Below are 24,383 nucleotides of genomic sequence, written 5' to 3'. Positions count from 1 at the left end.
ACAGCTCTGTGCCGTTACTTCCGCAGATGGTAAGTTTGCCTTTTAGTGTGACGTCACCAAGCGGGACGTGGGAGCAATTGCCAAAAATGATCTGGAACATGTCCTGGTGTCAGACTCATAACTACTGGTTCAAGTTGTGGCAGGTTGTTCTGGGGAATGTGTGAATCGGAGGCTTCTGGTTTCCTGTGGAGGGCCAACTCCACATCCACTTACTGGAGTTCCGTACCATCCTCGCTGCCTGGGAGGTGATTGGGGGGGCTGTCGAATTAGGTTGCAACCGAACATCTGCCATCACCAGCTCTCCGTGTTATGTTATGTTATTAAAATTTCTAAGCAAAAGACACACAATTGATGGACGGAATGCAGAACAAATCAAAACATTCACCCCAGTCAAGAGATCTGGGTTAAATCCATCATTCTTTTGCTCACCATGCCACCCCAGTTTAGACCTGGCCATATGCAAATCAGTCTTGACCCTGTGCCTCATGGGAACAGTCCAGCCCGAACTGCCAAACCAGGTCCTCCCTGGACCAGAAACAAGCATCCTAGGTCCGGTTTCGGGGTTTCACCCTTCTTCAGCCAGGATAGCTTGAATCCAGTGGCACAGTGAGCCAAGGACCCACGTCTGGGCATACCTGGCGCACTTACGGCGAGAAAACAAGAGACACAATTGATGGACGGAATGCAGTCAAGAGATCTGGGTTAAATCCATCATTCTTTGGCTCACCATGCCACCCCAGTTTATACCTGGCCATATTAAAATTTCTAAAGCGCGACTGTTACCCTAAGGTGTCCTGGTGCTGAGCACTGCCTAATAGTTTCCCGTGTATTGAGACAGCTATAATGTGAATAACCAGGTTTTCAGCTCTCGTCTGAAGGAGAGGAGCTCATTTGCATTTCTAAGGTGAAATGGTAGGCTGTTCCAAGCCTTAGCGGCGGAGGTAGTGAAGCTCCTGCCAACCCAGGAAGCTTTTTTAACTAACTGAACAATCACTTGATTTGCTGCCCGAGAGCGTAAAGTTCTTCTGAGGACATATCATTGAAATTGTTGTTTCAAATAGTCCGGACCATTTCCATTTAATGCCTTGAAGACTGTACAAAGAGCTTTATTTATAGACCATCATTAACAGATTTGTAGCATTTGTCTACCGCCGCCCTAGGTGTCTTTCCTTGCCCACAAGGACCACATCAGTCCTGTAATTGCCTGGAAGAACTGTTCTGGAAATTTGTAGAGTGGCTTTGCAACATATACAGCATTGTAAGGAAGTGGGTTTCTGTTGCAGTAAACCCCCCCCCCACGTTTTGCCTGATACCTGATGCACTTTTCCATGGTGTGCCCTGGGTCCCTGCCAATCAGGTACCCAGAGCCTGTGTTCCTTCCCTAAAAACTGTAGTAAAGTCTAAACCCAATTGGCATCTCTGGCCACATGTTAGCCCGTGGTAAATGGTACCCTACGTACCCAGGGCATTGTGACCAGAGAAGACCCCTAAGGGCTGCAGCACTTATTGTGCCACCCTTTGGGGCCCTGTACCCTGACACACACACAGTGCCTTTGCAGGCTGAGTGTCCTGGTGCAGAACTAAACACAGAGTCGACATGGCACACATCCCTGTGTGCCATGCCCACAAACCCACTGCCCTGGCATACATCAGCCACCCCTGTAGCTGGGTGCACTAAGCCAGTGGTGAGGACACAGGTGCATGAGCCCTGTGCCCCTACAGTACCCAGGGCCATTCCTGGGCACTGTAAGTGCAGTGATGCCATTAAGAGTATATGGTGCTGGGAGGTTGTCATTGCGAACTCCACAGCACCATAATGGCTACACTGAAGACTGACAAGTTTGATATCAAACTTCTCAGCACATTAAGGCCACACTGATGCCAGTGTGGGATTTAATGTAAAATGCACTATAGAGGGCATCTTAGAGATGCCCCCTGAAACCTAACCTACAATCCACGTCTTGTCTGAGAGGCTGCTTAGGCTGCCACACAGCAGCCATGTTGCTGGACCCCTGGGTGGAGAGCCCCCGCTCTCCTGGGCCTGCAACAATGCACATCCTGGGTGAGGTGCTAGGTCTCCTCCCCCAGGATGGGTAGGGGGAAGTTTCAAAGGCATGCCGCCTTTGTGAACTTCTCCAGGCCACTTGCTGTACTCCGCAACTGGCCCACACTGGTTCTGACTCCCACTGTGGCGGAAAACCCTATGTGAGGAAAAGGGGTGTGCCAGCCTGTGCCAACTCCACCTCTCAGGTGGGAGAGGTGAGATGAAGCACAACTCCGGTCTCCGGCCATCTTGAGGATCGGAAGCCCTGCCCAATCACAGCTAGGCTCCGGACCCCCTCCCACCGGAGAGGAGCAGGATAGGGGGTGTACTCACCCCAGGACAGGGACCCATTGGTCCCTGCCCTCACCCTACCTGTAACGCCCCTAAATTTTGTATTTCGGGGCACCCTGAACCTTCCTTCCTCATATCCCGATTCGAAAACAAGCAAGAAGATCAAGAAACCAGAAAACCCGCCGCGCAGCTGCTAACAAGAGGACGACACCAACTGACTTGGCCCCAGCCCTACCGGCCTGTTGATCCTTGAACGTGCTCCTGTGGAACTCCCGCGCCGCACGGCCACCAGCTGCTGCGTGTGCCCATTGCCTTGCCCTCTGCCTCGCTGCCTGCCTCGCTGCCGGCTGCCGGCTGACTCCGCTGTTGTTTGTTTTGGTTTTGTTTTTGCCGTCATTTGTGCCTGTTATTATTTTCTTTGTGCCCGTGTTAACGTACTGATCTCCATTTGTGCCTGCTGTATTTTTATTGTTGTTGTGTGCCAGTGTCAGCGTTTTCCTTCCTGGTTGCCCGCCTACCTCGCCGCCCTCTGTCTTCCCTCCCCGCTTCCCGCCACCACCGCTGACCCCGCCCCTTTTTTTCCTTCTGTTCCCTCCCCGCTCCCGCCTCCCAGCTGCTCCGCCCACCCGCGCACTTCGCCTTATATGGCGACCGTGCGAACGCGCAGCGGTCACGCGCAGCGGGCGCGCCGATTGTGCGCCGAAGGTGCGCCAAAGGCAAGCCCGTCTACGCCCGTCCGCGCCTGGACCGCGCCCAGTGCCAGGACCCCTGGACCTCGAAGACCCCGGCCGACCCGCCAGACGTACTCCGCCGCCACCCTCAACGCACTCAACACCGGCCGACTCCCAGATTGCCATCAAGCTACACCACGACGCACCCACGGACCTTTCAGCTGCCACGCCTGCAAATTCACCTGCATCCGGACCTGCCTCGCACCAGCAGCCGCCAAGTCGAACACCAGCAGCACCCACCTCAAGTGCATCCTGCTCAACACCCGCTCCGTCCACAGACACGCCATCGAACTCTGGAACCTCCTAGACGCCACAGCCCCTGACGTTGCCTTCCTCACAGAGACCTGGATGAACGCCTCTTCAGCTCCCGACATCGCCATCGCTATCCCGGAGGGCTACAAGATCGTCCGGAGGGACCGCAACGCCAACCAGATGGGAGGAGGCATCGCCATCATCCACAGGAACACCATCCGCATCACGACCAGCACCGACGACACCCTGACCACTGCCGAACACCTGCATTTCCAGATCCACACCGACCCGAACACCACCCTCAGAGGCACCCTGATCTACCGACCCCCGGGACCACGCACACAATTCAGCGAGGACATCGCCGACTTCGTCAGCCCGCATGCCCTCCCCTCCGCCGACTACATCCTCCTGGGGGACCTCAACTTCCACCTGGAGAAGAACAACGACCGCAACACCAGCACCCTGCTCGACAACCTCGCCAATCTTGGACTCAAGCAGCTGGTGTCCACCCCCACCCACCTCGCCGGACACACACTCGACGCAGTCTTCTCGTCCTGCACAGACATAGACTTCAGCCACGCCACAGAGCTACAATGGACGGACCACAGCTGGGTCCACTTCACCTTCAAGAGAACAACGACCCACCACCACCAGCAACAGGCCGCCCGCAGAAGCTGGAACAAGATCACAGCAGACCAGCTCGCCACCTCCCTGAGCCAGCACCCTCCTGCCAGCTCAGCGAACCCCAGCCAGGCCGCCGACAACCTCACGAAGTGGATCAGCAACTGCGCGGACGAACTCGCCCCGCTGAGGACCCCGCCCAGCAGACCCGGCAGCAAGAAAGCCCCGTGGTTCACCGACGAACTCAAGAGCTCCAAGAAGAACTGCCGAGCCCTCGAGAAAGTCTGGAGAAGGGATCCTACACCGGACAACAGAACCACCTTCAAGCTGGCCACCCGGGAGCACCACCAGCTGATCCGCGCCGCCAAGAAAACTGCTTTCAAGGACCGGCTGGACAACAACGCGCACAACTACAAGGAACTCTTCAACATCGTGAAAGAGCTATCCAACCCCAGCGCAGGAAACAACGACATCACCCCATCGCAAGACCTCTGCAACTCCCTCGCTTCATACTTCCACAACAAGATCGCTGACATACACAACAGCTTCAACAACCAACAAACGCACACCAAGCCCGAACAACCACCCCTCACCACCACCCTCCACGCCTGGACCCCGATCAGCACCGAAGACACCATCCGCACGATGAACTCCATCCACTCCGGATCACCGACCGACCCCTGCCCTCACCACGTCTTCAACAAGGCTGACGCTGTCATCGCACCCCACCTGCGAGACATCATCAACACATCCTTCGACACCGCCACCTTCCCTGAGAGCTGGAAGCACGCCGAACTCAGCGCTCTACTCAAGAAACCCACAGCGGACCCCACCGAACTCAAGAACTACCGCCCCATCTCGCTCCTCCCGTTCCCAGCCAAAGTCATCGAGAAGACCGTCAACAAGCAGATGGCCGCCTTCCTCGAGACGAATGGATCCCTCGACCCCTCACAGTCCGGCTTCCGAGCCAATCACAGCACCGAGACCGCCCTCATCGCCGCCACCGATGACATTCGAGCCCTGATGGACAACGGAGAAACAGCGGCCCTCATCCTCCTAGACCTCTCCGCAGCATTCGACACTGTCTGCCACCGCACCCTAGTACAGCGCCTCAGCAACGTCGGAATCCAGGACAAGGCGCTGGAATGGATCATCTCCTTCCTCGACGGAAGAACACAGAGAGTCCGTCTACCACCGTACAAGTCAGAGGCCACCGAAGTCATCTGCGGCGTCCCTCAAGGATCCTCACTGAGCCCCACCCTCTTCAACGTCTACATGAGCCCCCTCGCGGCCATCGCACGCCAACACAACCTCAACATAATCTCCTACGCCGACGACACCCAGCTGATCCTCTCCCTGACCAACGACCCCGCCGCCGCCAGAGCCAACCTGCACGAAGGGATGAAAGAGGTAGCCGAGTGGATGACGACCAGCCGCCTGAAACTGAACTCGGACAAGACGGAGGTCCTCATCCTGGGCTCCTCACCCTCCGCCTGGGACGACTCCTGGTGGCCTCCCGCCCTGGGCACCGCACCCAAACCGACAGACCATGCACGCAACCTGGGCTTCATCCTGGACTCCTCCCTCTCCATGACCAGGCAAGTCAACAACGTCTCCTCGGCGTGCTTCAACATCCTACGCATGCTACGGAAGATCTTCTGGTGGATCCCCACCGAGACCAGGAAGACCGTCACCCAGGCCCTCGTCACCAGCCGACTGGACTACGGCAACGCCCTCTACGCTGGTACCACCGCCAAGCTCCAGAAGAGACTCCAGCGGATCCAGAACGCCTCAGCCAGACTCATCCTCGACATCCCACGAACCAGCCACATCTCCGGACATCTGAGAGACCTGCACTGGCTCCCCGTCAACAAAAGAATCACCTTCCGCCTCCTCACCCACGCACACAAAGCCCTACACGACCAAGGCCCGAGCTACCTCAACAGCCGAATCAACTTCTACGCTCCCAAACGCCACCTCCGATCAGCCAACCACGCCCTCGCCGCCGTCCCCCGCATCCGAAGAGCGACTACAGGAGGAAGGTCCTTCTCCTACCTGGCCGCCAAGACCTGGAACTCCCTCCCGACCGACCTGCGCCTGACCCAAGACCACCTCTCCTTCAGGAAGAAGCTGAAGACCTGGCTGTTCGAGCAGTAGCGGCACCCCCCCACCCCCAGCGCCTTGAGACCCTACGGGTATGTAGTGCGCTCTATAAATGTCTTTGATTGATTGATTCAGTGGTCAGCAACCTCAAAAACCCCGTAGGACCTGACCACCTTGAGACTCTACGAAGACTGGGAATCCCACGAGCAGTGGTTCTGCTCAAACAGCAATACCCCTGGTGCCAGCCAGGAACCGCGAATCCAGCACACTCTGCACCCGCCGAGCCCGGCCTGTGCCTGAGTGGACAAAGACCCTGAGGACGTCCCCCCGGCGATTCTGACCTGGAATCCAGTGCCCAAGGACCCTCCTCGACGACCCAGACAACGCCTGCAGCCTCAGAACCAGGTACCACTCCAACCGCGACCAGCAGGGGTTAAGATTTTCCGACGTCAAAAGACACCCCGGCGCCCCATGGCCCCCTGTGCCCAATTCCTGGGTGCCTACCTATCCTCCAAGATCCCAACTTACCCCTCGAAGAGTTGGTCGCTCCTGAAGATCCTCCGTCCCGAGCCTGCAGCCTTTGTTCACTTTCCAAGATCTCCATTGAATAACATTGAGTGCCCGATGGCTCAAAAGCACCCTGCACCCAGCCGCCCGAGTGCTCCTGGCAGTGCAACCTATGTCCTAATCTACTTCCCCTTTTGCCCTGAGCAAGTGACCAGGAGCCCAGCTCCCACAGCCGTGTGGCCTGCTCGCCAGCAGCCACCAACCGAAGGCCCCCTGCCTCTTATTGGATAACATTGGGCCTAACTACCTCTGCACCCGGCTGCCCCTGTGCCGCTGAGGGTGTACCAACTGTACCTACCTGACCCTGGGAGACCCCGAGTCTATGCCCAGGACCTTAACTCTGCCAGTCGAGTACTTACCTGAAAGCCGATAATTCACTTTTCTTCCATAGGCTAACATTGACTGGTTTCACTTGGAAATTCTTCTAAGTGTGGAGTTTTGGAACTTTAAAATGTTCATCTAAAATCAGCCGAACAACGAATTACGATTTATTCACCTGTTATCAGGAGAGACCTCAGTGCTGCATGTTGTAGCTCAGTACTGACCCTGAAAAGTAATTTTAACCGTACTTACCAGTAACTTGAATTTCCTTCCATAGGATATCATTGCCTGCTTTTTGCTGAAAAAGTTTCCAAGTGTTGATTTTTGAAACTTACAAATAATCTTTAAATATCGTGCCAACGTTAAAAACGTAATTACTTGCCTGTTTTAGATAGATGTTCCAGTGCTGAACCTAGGAGCCCAGCACTGGATTACAAAAGTAACTAGAACATACTTTACCTGTAACTCGAATTTTCTTCCATAGGAAACCATTGACTGTTTTTCTGTGAAATTTTTTCTAAGTGTCGATTTTGAAAACTTATAAATATTCCTTAAACATCGCCTGTATAACTTAAATGCAGTTTCTCAACTGCTTACAGGTGGTACACTAGTGCTGGATCCAGGATCCAACACTGACCTAGAGAAAGTAATCATAACCCCACTTACCTGCTAAGTGGATTTCCTTCCATATTATAACATTGGTAATTTGATCAGAAAAAGTTTCTAAGTGTCAACTTTTAAAATAGCAAAATATTTCTTAAACATCACAACAGTAACTAAAGAGTATTTACTCACTTGTTACCAAGAACTGTCCCAGGACTGAATCTAGGATCCAGTCCTGGAGTTAGAAAAGTAATACTGAAAGTAATCAATTGCATATAACTTAAAATTTCCATTGAGCTCCATGTATTATTGTGTTGCCTATTGCAACAAACTGTAACTATTGCATTTCAAGTCAATTGCCTCTTGCAAAGTATTTAACTAAGCGGTACAAAAGGGGGTGGTGATGGACGGAACATCAGAACCAAACAAACACTCACACCCAGTCAACAGATCTGGGTATGATCCATCACCGTTCTTTAGCCCACTCTGCCACCCCAGTTCAGACATGGCCATACGCAAATCAGTCGGCCCCTGTGCCTCATTGGAACAGTCCAGCCCGAACTGCCAAGCCATGCCTTCCCAGGACCGGAAACCAGCTTCCTAGGACTGGTTTCTGGCATTTCTGCCGTCTTCAGCCAGGCTTGCTTGAATCCAGTGGCAAAGTGAGCAAGGGACTCACGTCTGAGCAAAGGACTCGCGTCTGAGCATACCCTGCCAACTTATGGCGAACAAAGCGGTACAAAAGGGGTGGTGATGGACGGAGCATCAGAACCAATCAAACACTCACACCCAGTCAACAGATCTGGCATCCAGAAACCGGTCCTAGGAAGCTTGTTTCCGGTCCAGGGAAGGCATGGCTTGGCAGGCACAGGGTAAGACTGATTTGCATATGGCCATGTCTGAACTGGGGTGGCAGAGTGGGGTAAAGAACGGTGATGGATCAAACCCAGATCTGTTGACTGGGTGTGAGTGTTTGATTGGTTCTGATGCTCCGTCCATCACCACCCCCTTTTGTACCGCTTTGTTCGCCATAAGTTGGCAGGGTATGCTCAGACGGGAGTCCCTTGCTCGCTTTGCCACTGGATTCAAGCAAGCCTGGCTGAAGACTGCTGAAATGCCAGAAACCGGTCCTAGGAAGCTTGTTTCCGGTCTAGGGAAGGCATGGCTTGGCAGTTCGGGCTGGACTGTTCCCATGAGGCACAGGGTCAGACTGATTTGCATATGGCCATGACTGAACTGGGGTGGCAGAGTGGGCTAGAGAACGGTGATGGATCAAACCCAGATCTGTTGACTGGGTGTGAGTGTTTGATTGGTTCTGATGCTCCGTCCATCACCACCCCCTTTTGTAAGTATTTAACTAAAGCATCTCATTCTGAGAAAGTATATTTTGATACCTCTTGTTGGTTCTAAAATAAAACCACCATATATTTTTATATACAAACCATTGGCCTAGAGTTCAGTTCTTGAGTGTGTGAGACCATTTGCTGACTGAGTGTGTACAACAAATGCTTTACACTGTCCTCTGATACTGCCTTACTGCTCGACCAAGCTACCACTTTAGAGAGTAAGGTTATATCTGACTTTAGCCTCTGCCAAACCTCTGGGGACTGTGGACTCTGTGCACACTGTACATATTTGGGGACAGTATGTACAGAGCAACTTTCTCACAAGCATTTTACAGTGAACCAACAAATATTAAAGAAGGAAACTGTTCCGTGATTGAGATTAGGAGTGTATTCGTTCCCCTTAAGACTCTCCAGCATGTCTCTAGAAAGTGGTACTGCATTACATATCTAGCCAACCTCCAAATTGCAAACTGACCTGCACCCCAGCTTATTTAAAGCAGGCTGGTCTGCAATTCTGTGGCAGACTCTCCTCCTTGCCCTCTCGCGGCCCCACCTCCCCAACAACTTATCCCTGTTCACCATTAAACCAGTAAAGTTCCCAAAAATATTTAGAATCTTCACCATGGGTTGACCAAACCCAAAGTGAGAAGCTCAGGAATAGTAGAATATGATTGGCATATCCGGAAACTTGATGACTCAACAGCCTCTCCCATTAAATCCTGTCCCCCAGCAGTTCAATAGCCAGGCCAAACAGTGAAGGTTATAGAGGGCTATTGTCCCTCTCCCAAAGGGGTAATAAAGTATAAGGCCCTGTTCACCTACACTCTCATCACCAGGTCTACATAAACTGGAGCAGAAGAAATGCATCCCAGAATATGTCTTGAGAAGGGTATTGAAGATAAAATTTAAACCCACTGTTGGAAGCCTATTCAAAGCCTACCATGAGAAGGGCATTGGAATGCCAAAGCATTGTGAATATATTCAAGATTAGGCCTAGTGGCTCACAACGGAAAATATTGCATTTTGGTCAAATCGCAGTAGGGAACTAGCAAACTTCACTAACTTGTTAGCCAGGTCATTGGCTAGAATCTTGGCCTACACATTAATAGTGGAGATCAAGTGATGTACACTTGTCTGGCAGACAGCCTGCTTTGGGATCACAGTAAGTAGGTCTGGCTACAGATCATTATGGGACCATGATCAGAAGGGCAGGGGATATAGCATTGGTAACTCTTCTGAAGAACTCGACTAGGATTCTGTTCTTCCCCTGCTGCATAGCCAGCACAACTTGTGCAGTGTAATATCTGAATCCAGCTCATCCCTTTTGTCCTCGTTAAGGCAACACAAAATTTAAAAAAGGTACCTAGAAATCAAGCCGATCACATGATGATTCATGGGTAAGCGGTGCTTTAAACAGCTGATAATATTCAGATACAATCCCAGAAATCTGCGATGCCTCTGAAACAACTTCATCTTGTGTGTACCTGATCTCAGCCACCAGCCTATTGCTGCCTCACACACCACAAGCCAATAGAGGTTTTACTTCATTATTGCTCAACTCATGGTTTGCATTGCCATGCCCATACTGGTTGGTTCGAGCTTTAGCTTCTTCATACTAATGTGGCGGAGTAACCGCTCATTATTAGAAGCACCATACTTGTGCTCGCGGTAGATGATTGCAGTTTCCCGTGCAACTGCTCTTTGTCCAGCTCCCTGCTTCCTAATTAGCATATTGCCAGTCTCCTGGTCACAGTCTTAAAGACTTGTGAGAGGTTGCTTCTAGATTAAACCAAACCTGTATTCAGCTGGAAATATTGCTGTACCTTAGCAATACACAAATGTATCATCTGTAAGCCACCAAAAATCCAGCTGCCAGACTCTGCACTGTTAACCCTGCAACACCTTTCTATGCCACCAAATTGCCACAGGGGATTGGTCCGAGATACTTAGTGCAAGAAGAGGAACAGCTTGGTATAAGTCCACTTCTGAGGCAAAATAATTTCTCAGCCATGAAAAGGAGTGGTAAACCCTCAAGAAGTGGATGCCCTGTTGTAGATGCCAGCATCACCAGGTATCTTTGAGTTTTTCAACATGGCTCTTCAGGCACCTGAAAAGGATTTGTAAGAGTACCCATTTTCTCCAGTTTGTTAAGAGTACTATTCTTAACTGCATTACAGCAGCCTCCCAAGACTCCAATGCAACCATATCTACTAAGGAATCAACACCTGGTCTCCAGCAGATTAGTCTCTTGCACATAATCGCCTCAGGTAAGCATTGCCTCATGAATTGCAGGACTGTTCAATGTTTAATTGATGATTTAACCTGTTGATATTCCAAGTTACAGTTCTGATGCTTGTGTAATCCCCCATAGGCCCAACTGCTGCCATTGCGTGAGAGTACCATCGAAGCGAAACTTCTTGCCATGTCAAGCACCAATGAAATAGCAATGTGCCTTTTATCTGGAACCAGCCTACCAAGCACCCTTTCCTCCTCCAAGCACAATGGCATTTCGATGGACCAGCGTATGGAACCTTGTTTCAAGAAATGTGCCAGTTGCGAACCCTCAGCCCCCTCAGAGTCCTGCAATACAAATGTTGTTGACTTTGGCCACGTTGGTCAGTTGAGTCACTGTCTGCTTTAGGTCCTTGATGTTGTCCTCCGGCTTCAGCACTTCTCCTCAGCCTCTGTGGCCCTGTCCACAGCATTGTGCAGGTCCTAGTGCACAATACTTAACCATTTAGTCTCCTATTGAGTCCTTCAGGTATAAATGTGTTGCAGAATTCCCTTCAGGGAGGCCTTTGAGCTGGTGGCCATCCACCACCGACAAAGTATTGGAACCAGACAGAGGCCAAGGTTCACAGGCAGTGTTGCCCATGCATATTTACCTACTTTTGAGCTGGCTAGATGGTGTCAACGCCTTGTCTCTGACCATGTCTATGCCTTAGAAGTAAAACAAAAAGCGACCTAACAGTGCCCTCGAAGGGCAGCAAAACCGTGACCAAAATTGCAGAAACCCTAGGGTCTTGAAATGTGGAAGTTGAATCAATATTTGAGTATTTGAGTAGGCTTACAACTTGAAGGAGCAGAGGCACGCATGAAGGCTAAACGTGACAGTGGCAAAGCAGGCTGGTCAGGAGACTCCTTTGGGTTTCACAGGAACTTCTGGATCTCAGCTGGACCTCACCGAAGCTCCATAGCAGAGCCCACCCACTGAGTTTCAGTGATACTTGGGAAGAAAGGATTCAACAACACATAAGCAGGTGGAATCTGGCACTGGAAACAGGAGTCTGCTTTTGTCTCAATCTAGCCTCACCAGGCAGGACATCCCCCCCCCCCCCCCCCCCCCCCCAAAAAATTACAAGGCTGAGTCCTGAGGACCCTGCACCGTTTATGCAGGCTGGAGTCACAGCCTCCAGTGGTGTAGCCCATGCATGGCAGATCAATGCACTCCATATCACCCTCTTACTCCAAGGAGGTGAGCCCAGGTGAATATACAGGGAATCTCAAGGCAACATCGATACCCTAAACAAGGACTTCCCTGTACTGTACCACCATACCTATTACCAGCCACACTAGCTCAGCAGCATGGCCCTGTTACAGCCAGGCTGCCCTACCTACTGGCTTACCAGCCAACTGTAGCACAAGAGGGCTTTCGGTATCTTGAGGCTTGACCAGAATGCCACAAAGATGCCCCTCCCGGACCCTCTCCTGCACCATCTGAGCCTCAGTCTTCCGGGTCCACAGAGCTCTGCAGCAGCTACCTCTTAATGCAGTTGCCTCAGCGACTTTGTGTTACTCTGGTCAGAACTGAAACAGCCCTGCTTCATTTCAGCACATTGCAACTGAAGGTCTGCCTCGCTGCCACACTCTTTTCAGGCATCACTGGCCCTGGGTCTTGCTGGTTTCCCACCACCTCTCAAACACTGGCTGCCCATCAGGGGTGAGTAGAGTTGGGAGTAGTGTCACGATGGTTTAGAATTCATGGGGTTGACTATATGAGCCCTAAGAGGGCAAATCTGCCATCTTGTCCTGCTATTCCACACACCCAGAGAAGCTTGGAACACTAAATACTTGATGACTTATTTGCATATTTAAATTTTTTTTAACTATCCGTATGAGCTGCACTTAAAAACCAAATCAGTAGTACTTAGCTTGACTGATTTAGGATACCCAAAGGCGACATCTGTACCGATATTTGGGGCACTACAAAGTGTTATTAGCTCCATTTATGCTCTTTACCCTTTCTCTTTCGAAACAATGAACTTTAGAAGTTACTGCATTTAGTAGATTCCATTGGTTCTTCCTTAAACCACCATTCTCCATAAAATTACAGAATGTAGTGGAGGCTTTATTTTCTGGTTACTCGGGGTACGAGTGCTGTTGGCTCCTTCCTGTGCTTTGCCAACATTTATTTGTCGGGTCAACTCATAAGGAGGAGCTTCATGACCAATCAGAATTTCATAGGTGCCCCCTCTTGGCCTCTGCATAGTACCTCTACACAATTCAGTGGAGCTCTGCAAGCTTCTTTAGTCCTTCTTTGTCCTATTGATGTGTGGGTAATATTCCTCTGCACATTTCTTATCAAATTAAGTGAAGGCAGTGCTCCTGGTGAAGAGGTGGGGAGTTGCCCAGAAAAACTATAAATTAGAACATTCAAAATATGCATTTGTCTTTTTCTGTAGAAGCTTCTGTTTCTTTCCATGTTGAACATCCGTTTATTTGTTTTCCTTTTATTTGTGCATTCTAAAAAGGTGGAGGTATTGTACATAGTTCCAAATTAGTCCATACCATTTTATAGCTGTGTATGTCATATTCTTGTCACACATCTTTTGATAAATCGAGTTACTCTTGTGAACTGAAACAACTTATCAGAAAAGGGCAAGCTTAAGGTAGAGTAAACATGTGCTTTGAGTATGGCTTCAATGGCTACTTCAGGGTACTATACTTAACTTGGGGTAAAGCTTTGGCATGGGTGGTGAGGCGGATGGAACAGGGGAGGCAGGTTGTTGTATATCCCTAACATTTGGTGCCACATTATGGTGAGCCAGGCAGATGTAATAAAATATATTGTAGTCTCAGAGTGGTGGAAACAGGACTCTTCTCCCCTTGTCATCAGGCGATGGCATTTGATCGTGTGAAGGGAGGGAATGAAAACTGATAGATGACAGATTGCCTCGCCGTGATATATTGACATGGCCACAAAGGGTAATCATGTTGGGGATAGAACAGGAGGCAGCATCAAATAGTCACTGCCACTTGAATTGAAGCTTGTAGTAGGCAGTGTGCAAGATACATCCCCCGAATACCACATGTTTCAAGCTGTGCTGCATGTATCTGAAGCAGATTTTGTTGACAGACCAAAACCAGCTCTGCTTATGGTGCCTCGGGACAAGCATGACTCCAAGTCCTGTTATAGGTGTCCCTTTATGCATCTGAAGATCATTACTGCGCAACACAAGAATTGAGGCTGATCTCTGTCGAGATCGCCATCATCAGCTCAGTTTAAGATAAAGCCTTAGTCTCTTCTCTGGGGATCGGCAGTTACAGGACTTCTACAGGCCTTAAGACCACTTATGTAAAAGAAGACCTTTTCTTTATGGGAGGCCATTAAGTCACATCCTGAGTGGATTCCAGTGATGTATCCAAGCCACTGGTGTTTTTTACATCCAGATATAGGCGAACATCTGCATAATGAGATGGAAATAAATTATCTGCCTCATCATTGTTAGCCACATCATGCAGGACGCATTGGAGACCTTGAATAACATCTGAATCCAACCCAAAACTATCCTTCATCCTCTAGAAGTACTGGTGCCAAGACGGAGGGACTGGAGAAGAGCTCTCATCAACCCTTAAACAACCCTTGTTGTCTTTCAGTAATGCCCTCATTGACTCAGTCCTGGCTGCTTAGTGAAAAAATTTTTTGCTCCAGCTGTGAGTCTCCCCATCGCAAGATGTCCCAGGCCAGTGCCAAGTAATGCACAATGTTGGAGGCAACATCCAATCCCAGAAAGCTGTATACTGCACGCCTCCACAAACAAAGTAAACTTATTTTTTTTCCCCCATTTCTTTACCGGACCAACAGTAAAAAAAAAAAAAAAAACACTATGGGCAAGAAAGTGCCAGAGGACATGCGCAACACTATTGTTCAGGGCACGATGGTGCAGAGTATGTTCAACATAAACATTCTGTCACCCATGCTGTTTCCACTACACCATTATTCTACAATTTGCTTAAATCCATTTAACTAGTTCCACTCAGTTGTCAGGCTTCCCTAATAGGCATGCCATTTGATTGGTCTAAGATCTTTGGCAAGAAAGCTGATGGAGCCTTATAAAAATTTAACAAAGGCAGCTCCCTCATTTTGAGCAGCCGCTAGGCAGCCCTGTGTGCCCCAGTCATTATTTTCACTAAGCATTACTTCATCAATTCACAAGTCGATAGAGGATCATTTTGCCTGCTCGGTCCTTCAGGCCTTCTGGTGTATAGACCTATCCCCAAACCCTCCTCCTTGGTGGAGGCATTGCTTTACTATCCAATCAAAAGGTGAAAAATCAGCATTTTGTAGTAGCCACCAGCAGAATGTTGTATGTGATTGGTAATGCTCTGTTTAATGAACACTATATCCAATTATAGATTCATCATCCACTGACCCCCTCCCCACACCTCAGGGGTGGACTTAAAAACATCTCATATTAGCTTTCACACATTGCCAGTATAAGATACATTTGTTTGGTGGTGCTCTCTGCATTTATGTGCAGAATGTCTATTGATTAAACTGACTTCAGTGCGCAGTGATGATGCCCTTCATGATGCTCCATGTTGTCCTTGTCCGGAAGTTGAACTGAGTCGCACAAGGTCTATGTCAGGGCACAAGAGTTTCCAAAGCTACTGAAATTCTCGAGGTGAGGAATCAGCAGTTCAATACATTTTCCCCGTAAATAGGTTACCGATGGTACATTATTTATTTTCTGTCCGTTTATCTAAAACTGGAGCTGGGCTATGGTAGGATTGTCATTACTTCACTTACAGGGTTGTAACAGTGGCAATGTGAACCACACTTGCACGTCAGCCCAAGGAGTATTAATTTATGGTTATTCAAACCATCAAGGACACCTGGCCACCAAAAACGGAGCCTCGTTCTAATAGTTGAGGTGTACATCACATAGCTGTTCTAGGTTATACAAAAAGCAATAGCAACATCCTAGTAAGTATAGATGTGTACAAATTTAATCAGAAGTTAAAGTAAATTGCAATAGGATAAAATTATTGATTGAGATTGATTCACATGATATTGGTTGCTGTGATCCTTGTTAACTGCATGGGTATATCTGAAGCTGTCAGTGTCATACCCTTGTGTATTTGTTGAATATGAGGTGGTGACAAGTTAGGTATGTAAACACATGCTCAGGTACTGGCCTTATCATGGAGCATGCCAGGTACTTTTGCAGTGTGGTGTTAAAGTTGTCACTACCTGCATATGCAATAATCTGGTCCGTACCAGAGCGGGTACAATTATATAAGAGGTACAACATGGAGAGAATTCATCCATTTTGAATCTAGATTTTTGGTGTACTTGTACCTCCAATACTTCTACACAACATTAAGGCAATTTGCGAGGATTTATGCATTTGATGTACTCTCGATTTACCCCATGATTGTTTAGCTTGCGTGTTCAAGCCCAGCTACACATAATATATAAACATGGAAAAAGGGTGGTTTGGGCATAGGAGCACAGGTTCACAGTCTGTAAGTTAACAGGGGGATTTATTCCTTTTCATGCAGGCACTACCAAGTAGAAGCATTTCTGATAGAAACTTCCAACTTGAGATTCTTCACCTTTTGATTACCTCGGCGCATCTGACTGGATCCAGACACATTTGTATTGTAATTCCCTAAAGCATCGGCAGGTGGTGTTCTTTCTTGACCTCTTGACGAAGCCATTGCCCCATTGCACAACCGACTACGACATAGGGCCTCATTACGATGTTTGTCGGAAAGGCTCCGAACAGCATTCAGATTATCCCAGTCCGAGTCGTAACCCATGTTTCCGACCGACTCGGAAACATTTTCGACCAACCGATTACGATGCAATGTAACCGTTCGGTCTTTCCAACTCTGTTCCGATCAGCATTCGGAGAAACCGAGTTGGTCGGAGCTGAATCGTACAGTTCTATGGACATTTCTGACCGACGTATTACAATGTCAGATTCAGGCAGCCTTTCCAACTCAGTTTGTCCCACACCGATTGACTGTCCTGAACTGACTTTGGGGGCCCATAGCAGGCCCACTTCGCCCGGAAGCCTCCTGTTGGGGCCCATGGAGTACCCTCGGGACTCCTCTTTACAACTATGCACAGTGTGGCAGGCACCATGGGGTGCCCACCACAGAGTGCAAATTTTTCCGCAACAACCCCTTTCTTCAGTGGAAGCCAGTGTTGTCGGTTAGAACACAGGTTCCCTTGAAGTCAATGGGAGTCCTATTGAACAGTGTTTGGAAGCATTGTAATCGGTCGGTCGGACTCCCTGAACCTGAGTTGTTCGGAAATGATTCCGACAAGGAGTCAGTCGGAATGCTTTCTGACCAACATCGTAATGAGGCTCATAGATTCTGTTTCAACTCTAATCAGATTGGATTGCGACACCAGATAAACTCCCAACAGCTGAAAAAAGCTATGGACTCTATCTTTGGTGCAGTTCCGGATTAGTCAGAGGTGCCTTAAGACCCCACAGGTCTGAGGGTCTGGCTGCTCAAACGTTGACCGAGCCTTCCTTCACACTAGCTGTCTCCTTGTTACTAAGCCGGTAACTATCTGTTTCTAGTCCATCGAATTCAAACCAGATGATGCCTTTAGTTCCATCTTCGGCATTGCATCTGACCCTGCAATTAAACTGTAAAGCCGCTGGATCACATTTACCAACGCCAGTATCGACGTCGCTGATGCCGTTTACGAATCTAATCATTCTTTCGGATGCCAAGACAAATGCACCATCTGCTATGGTTTGCACTCAATCGGAACTCAGTTTAGATAGAGAGGAGTATATTATTCATGCTGAATATGGCCAGGATGACTTTAAAAAGATTTGTAAAATGCTAGTGAGCTTGATACATCATTAGATGTTGACTTCTTATTACCTAATCCAGCTATTGTCACTGAAGAGGCAGTGTCATTTGCCACTGTATTACGGAGGGCAGCATAGACCCATGATCTTATTTTGCCCACACAAGGGGTGAAGAATGCCCTTTTGACAGATTTTGACATGGCTCATTCTTTACAAGAGCTTGTATTACCTTTTAATCAGGCATTAACTGGTGTGTTGTTGGGCACCTGGGCTAAATCAGGATTTTGACTACCAATAAATAGATTGCTATCTGAAACATTACCCCATCAGCAAACAAACACCAACATGCTAACACTCCTTCATACTCACCACCCACTAAGCTAATTTGTGAGACAGGCCTGAGAAAAGATTAAGAGAATGCATAAAACAAAAATAATACATTCCCACAAAAATCGTACATGCACACAAAAATCAGTTTCCTTGTGACCCCACATCCACACCTGAACTGTCTGAATCCTTGATCACTCTTAATAGTGTATACCTCAATGAAACAAAGTGATTATCCTGAAACCTGCAAATTAGAAAAATGTAAAGTTCTGGGTCTTTCATCCTTGGAGACTTAAGAAAGGAAAACATTTCCAGTGTTAAAAGCAGGGGGCAATGTGACCCTTGCAACAACGAAAATTAAATTTATCAAACACTTGTGAGAGTAAAGATAAATAGGTTTCTTAACCTTGATGCACTAATGAAGGAAGTACTTAAATTCCCACCGTATGAAAACAAGGCACCACCGTATGAAAACAAAAGAAGGGTAAAACTTTAGTCAGAACTGAGAGCAAGGTGCGACAGAACTCTTGCAAACATATACAGTGTAAAGCCATACAAACTTGACAACAGAGTGCCTATAGATCCTTTAATTGTAAAAGCAAATACTTCTCAAATCCAACAACAGAATATTAGGATGGTTTTAGAACTCTTGGTACATGAGAAACCAGGTTCGATAAAATGTGCTCCATTGAGTTGCGTTACAACCGCCTTGCCAAGTAAAACGCATCAGGGTTTAGGTTAATCTATTTTAATGCTGTTATCCGTATCGCAGCACTAACATGCACGCACTTTTTAGCACTCTGAGACCACACCACGAGGCAAGCGCCACAAGGAGCAGAATACACTGGTGTGTCTCAGTCTCGTTTACTTTTTATTTATTGAGTCTTCGCACATCAGGAACTCTGTTAGGTGTGTGCAGCATGGAGAATCATTATGCCTCCGAAGACAAACCCGGCTTTGAGCATACGACGTGGTCATAATCATAAACATTACAACAATTTGAACCTAGCAAATCCCTCATGTGGATCCAAAAGGCAGCACCTTGCTGCTGTTTTCCGGCAAGGCGCACCTGCCCCTGTTACCATGTAGTGTCTGATTGGTCTCCAGAGGAGCTCAGGTGGCGGGAGGCAACTTTGTTTTTCATCCACTCAGCTCCAAGTAGACTGACTTACAGTAGTAGTGCAAAGAGAGCCCCTGCCTGCTTATGTGAGCGCATCACCACCAGCCGTAAGCACCACAGAAACTTCCTTATATAAGGCCACACTGGAAGTAATACAAATTCAGCAAAGCATAGAAAACAGGACATCTGAAGAGAGCAATAAAATTAAAACAAAAAGCTTTCAAAAACAAAAAGGTCAATAGCCCAGTTTTAAACTTCATGAACATCTCACAAACACATTATCTTCAGGCATACCTCAAAAAGCTTTTGAGCAAAGGATCCCAGGCTGACTCTGTAGGTTAGCAGAAGTATTTGTTCAGCTTCCTGCAAGTAGCAATTAGTAGAAGCTTATACAGACTTAATACTACCAGGAACAAATATTAGCTGGATCTTAACCTTCGTCTAACTGCCTAGTGACGGCTCCCATGGAACCTCCATACAACAACCTTGAAAGACATCAGCTTATTTTGCCTTGACAAAGGTAATTTGTTAACAATACATTTGCCTACTGGTTAGATCTCTGAGATGAACCATTATAATACTGAAGAACTGTGATGTAGTTGATGTATACATACACTTCAAAAGTATTACAGCAATAAATATCATGAGAATACATCTCAAAATGGACTCTATATCAAACATGAATACCTTTGATTTGTGATTGTGCACATGTATACTAATCATTAGGGTTGTGTACGCACTTTGTGTATACCATATTACCACTTTACTTGAATAAAGGTATCTCTGTGTCCTGCTGAAATTCACCCCTTCATCTTCTCTTGTGATGTGCAAACTGTGGCCTATCAATTACCGCTATGTTGCTTGACGAATCTGAAAGAGACTGTTAGTTATAGATTCCTTACCAAAGAATTACCCCCAGGCGTCAGACTGGATCTGGAAATGTTTCTTTAGCAGTAACCGTGCGCATTGATAGGTGGCGTCATTCGAGACTGCTTCATCCTTGGCGTCGTGGTCACCGGAATGACGTCGCAGTGTCTACTTAGACGCCGCCGTCGGTTTTTTCTTTTTCCGTATCAGCCTAGGGCGGATCTGGAGAGAGCTACCACTTAGTCACTTTTTGATAAAACTTTTTTCGACTTTGGTGGACTTCTTTTGAGTCTTGACGACTCCTGGTGTTCGAGGGATGTCCCATCGACAGACCGGGTTCAAGGCTTGTGAGGCCTGTAGCCGCCTGATGTCGGTTATGGACCCCCCACCTAGGGTGCCTCTGGTTCCTGGAGCGCGACCACGACCCAAAGTCGTGCCCCGACTGCTGGGCCATGAATCCGAAGTCTTTGCGGTCCCAAAAGCTTCTTGAGGCCCGTTAGTCAACTGTCCCAGTTGAGAGGAAGGTCTCGGGACCGGTAGCGAAGCCACCACCACCATTCCTCTTCCAACTCTTTGAGGTCTTCTGGTAAGTCGAAGCACACAAAAAAGACAAAGAAGCAGCGTCGCTCTTCACCTGCTACCCGTTCGTTGGCCGACGTGACGCGGGACCCAGAGCGTAGTTGCTCTCCAGCTCCATCTTCGGAGCCTGCTCCTGGGACGGCTACGAGCTTCCCTCCCTTTCCTGGTGTCAGAGCCTCCCCTACCCAGCTTCGAGCTTTCTACAAAGCGCTAAACAGCATTTTTGGGCAGCCCGACTCGCTGAGCACCTTCGGACCCCGCGGGACGTGTTGATGGCCCTGGAACTTCGAGGCTGCCGTCTTCAGGGCCGGAGGGGATCCAGGCCTGTATCCTGATTGACACCATTCAACCTCATGGTACTTTCCCCGGCGCCAGTCGTGCCCCTGACCGGCGCTGACCCCAGCCTCACCACTGACTTGGAGCAGACCGACGTTAGCACCGGTGACGGATGACACTTTTGTGCTCTGGTCATCCCTGGTGTTCCTTTTTGGCCTGAATCGCAACTAGAGAAGGGTGAGTAAGACTGGGAGGGGTCTGTGGACCCTTTAGCTGATCAGCTTGATGAGCCGGACTAGTGAGAGGACCTGGGTGACACCCGTGGTCTGGTTACCTCCCCAGACCTTGCCATGCTTTCTCCCCCTACCGTGCCTACGGAGGAGGGAGCGTCGTATGCAGTGGTGTTGCGTAGGGCAGCTGAGGCCTTGGGCCTGGAGCTTCCTACAGTGGAAGTCAGGACTAACCTGCTGACAGAGGTGTTTCAACCAGCAGCAGCTTCTTTGGGACCCCTTCTGCCTTTATATGAAGCCCTCCTGGACGTCCTTCTGGGCACTTGGTCCAAGCCCAGCACGGGGGCTCCTGTGGACAGGATGATTGCCCAACGCCACCGCCCGGCCCAGGCGACCCACTTTCCTCTCCCTATACCTGACCCCAGAGAGATTGGTGGTCCAAACCTCGTCCTCTAAAGGTGCATTCCCTACTGCTCCCCAAATAGGAAATCCAAGAAGCTGGACCATCTTGGTAAGGTGATGTTTTCTTCCACCAGCTTAGTGCTACGGTCAGTGAGTCCTGGGCCGTTCTCACCTGCGCAGTGGCAGAGGGTAGAGACGTAACCAAATTCACCATCAGATGTGGGCTGGATACCGCGGACTCACTGGGCTGAATGGTTTCCACATCAGTAGCCCTGAGGCGCTATTCCTGGTTGAGAATGTCTGGTTTTTCCGGGGATGTCCAATCCACCTTACTGGACATGCACTATGATGGTCGTCACCTTTTCGGTGATAAGGCAGACTCGGCGCTCAAGCAGTTTAAGGATTCTAGGGCTACGGCCAGATCCTTGGGCCTCGTGGGGACCTCTCGCCCCATGCAGTCTGCTTTTCGCCTCTTTTGTGGCTACGGAAGTGGTGCCCCACCACGTTCAGCCCAGTTTAGCCACCTGTTCATGTAAGCTGCCCAGCCTGTGCGTGGCTGCAGACGTGGGACCTACGACGTGGGTCTGGGGCCAGCGGCAGGCCAGTCCACACAACCACCTTGCAGCAGCCTCCAAACCCTCCTAGTTCGACCTTTCAGGGCCACCAGAGGCCAGTGGGCGTAAGGATTCGCCATCACCTCCCACACTGGCGCACCATCACGTAGGACAGGTGAGTTTTGCAGATAGCCCGAAGGGGCTACTCCTCCTCTTGCAGACTACCCCTCCCTCCATGCCACCACCCTTCCATCGCATGTTGGAGGATAATTTGGCCCTTCTCCGACAGAAAGTTGCAGCTCTCTTGGCCAAGGGAGCTATCGAAAGGGTCCCAGAAGTAGGTTGTGGTTGCTACTCCTACTACTTTCTGGTACCCAAAAGGGACAAAGACCTGCGTCCTATCTTGGATCTCAGGGCCCTCAACCGCTTCTTCCGGAAGGAGAAGTTCAAGATGCTCACGTTGGCTCAGGTCCTCTCTGCTCTCGACCCTGGAGACTGGATGGTAGCTTTGGACTTGCAGGATGCATATTCCCATCCTGCCAGCCCACAAGCGTTACCTACGGTTCACAGTAGGCCATGAGCACTTTCAGTTCACTGTGCTCCCTTTTGGCCTTACCAGCGCCCTTTGGGTGTTCACAAAAGTGATGGTGGTGGTTGCAGCTCAACCTGCGCAGATTAGGGGTTCCAGTGTTTGCTCTATCTCGACGACTGACTGTTGAAGGCGAGCTCGCCCAGGCTGTCGTCTCCCGCCTCCAGACTAGGGCGGGCCTCCTGCATTCACTGGGGTTTACTAGCAACGTGCCAAAGTCACACCTGATTCTCTCTCAGAAGCTCCTTTTCATCGGAGCAGTTCTGTACACGGCGTAGTTTCGGGCTTATCCTCCCGAACAGCGAGTCCGGGATATTCGGGCTATGATACCGATGTTTCAGCCTCTATCACTCATTTCGGTGAGAATGACTGGGCCTCATGGCCTCCTGCATCCTGCCAGTGGATCATGCCAGGTGGCATATGCGGGCTCTGCAGTGGGACCTGAAGTTCCAGGGGGCGCCGCGTCAGGGCAATCTCTCAGAGGGGACTGCACGTCAATTGTAGTGGTGGTTAACAAACTCTGCATGGATCAGAGGCAGATACCTCTCACTTCCCCAACCAGACCTAACAGTGGTGATCAATGCGTCACTCCTGGGATGGGTCGGAGGCATCTGGTCTCCGGCGGAATCCGGACTCCATATCAACCTCTTGGAGCTCCTGGCGATCTGCCTAGCACTGAAAGCATTCCTTCCCTCCCTCAAGGGGAAAGAAGTGCAGGTGTTCACGGACAACACCACTGCAACAAACAGGGTGGGGTGGGGTTATGGACCCTATGTCAAGAGGCTCTTCGCCTCTTGGCATGGCTGGAACATCAGGGCATGACCCTGGTGGTTTAAAACCTGGCAGGTTCTCTGAACACCGGGCAGACTCAGATGTCGGTGCCTGGTAGATCACGAATGGAGTCTTCACTCGGAGGTGGTGCAAGGTCTCTTTCAGCAGTGGGGCGAGCCTTGGTTAGATCTGTTCGCCACCAAAGAGACCGCACAATGTCATCAGTTTTGTGCATTGGAGTTTCCAAGGCAGCACTCGCTCAGCGGTGCTTTTTGTCCCGAGTGGAACCGTGGCCTCCTGTACGCCTTTCCACCTCTTTTGCCCTGAGTGCTGAAGCTCAAGCGCGACTAGGCCCAAGTCATTCTTGTGGCTCCAGACTGGGCATCAACCTATTGGAGCTTCGGGCGATTCATCTGTTACTGAAGGCATTCCTTCGCTCTATCAAAGAAAGAGTAGTGCAGGTGTTCACAGACAACACCACCGCCATGTGGTACTGCAACAAACGGGGCGGGTGGGGTCGTGGACCCTATGTCAAGAGGCTCTGCGAATTTGGACATGACTGGAACATCAGGGCATGTCCCTGGTTGTTCAACACCTGGCAGGTTCTCTGAAAGTCAGGGCAGATGAGCTCAGCCATCGGTGCATGATGGATCACGAATGGCGTCTTCACTCGGAGCTGGTGCAAGGTCTCTTTCAGCATCTAAGTAGACACCGTGACGCGCAGGGG

The 24,383-nt window shown here is 49.5% G+C and overlaps 1 protein-coding gene across 2 annotated transcripts in view; it reads left to right on the top strand.

Annotated features, from left to right (window-relative positions):
- The window catches only part of MARK3 (microtubule affinity regulating kinase 3), a 696,418-nt gene that overhangs the window by 628,874 nt on the left and 43,161 nt on the right, over positions 1-24,383 (top strand). The gene's annotated exons all lie outside the window — the stretch shown is intronic.

This window comes from Triturus cristatus, chromosome 9, assembly GCF_964204655.1.
Source record: "Triturus cristatus chromosome 9, aTriCri1.1, whole genome shotgun sequence".
NCBI lineage: Eukaryota > Metazoa > Chordata > Amphibia > Caudata > Salamandridae > Triturus > Triturus cristatus.
Note: the sequence above shows the minus strand (reverse complement) of the source record. Positions and strands in the feature narration are given on the sequence as shown.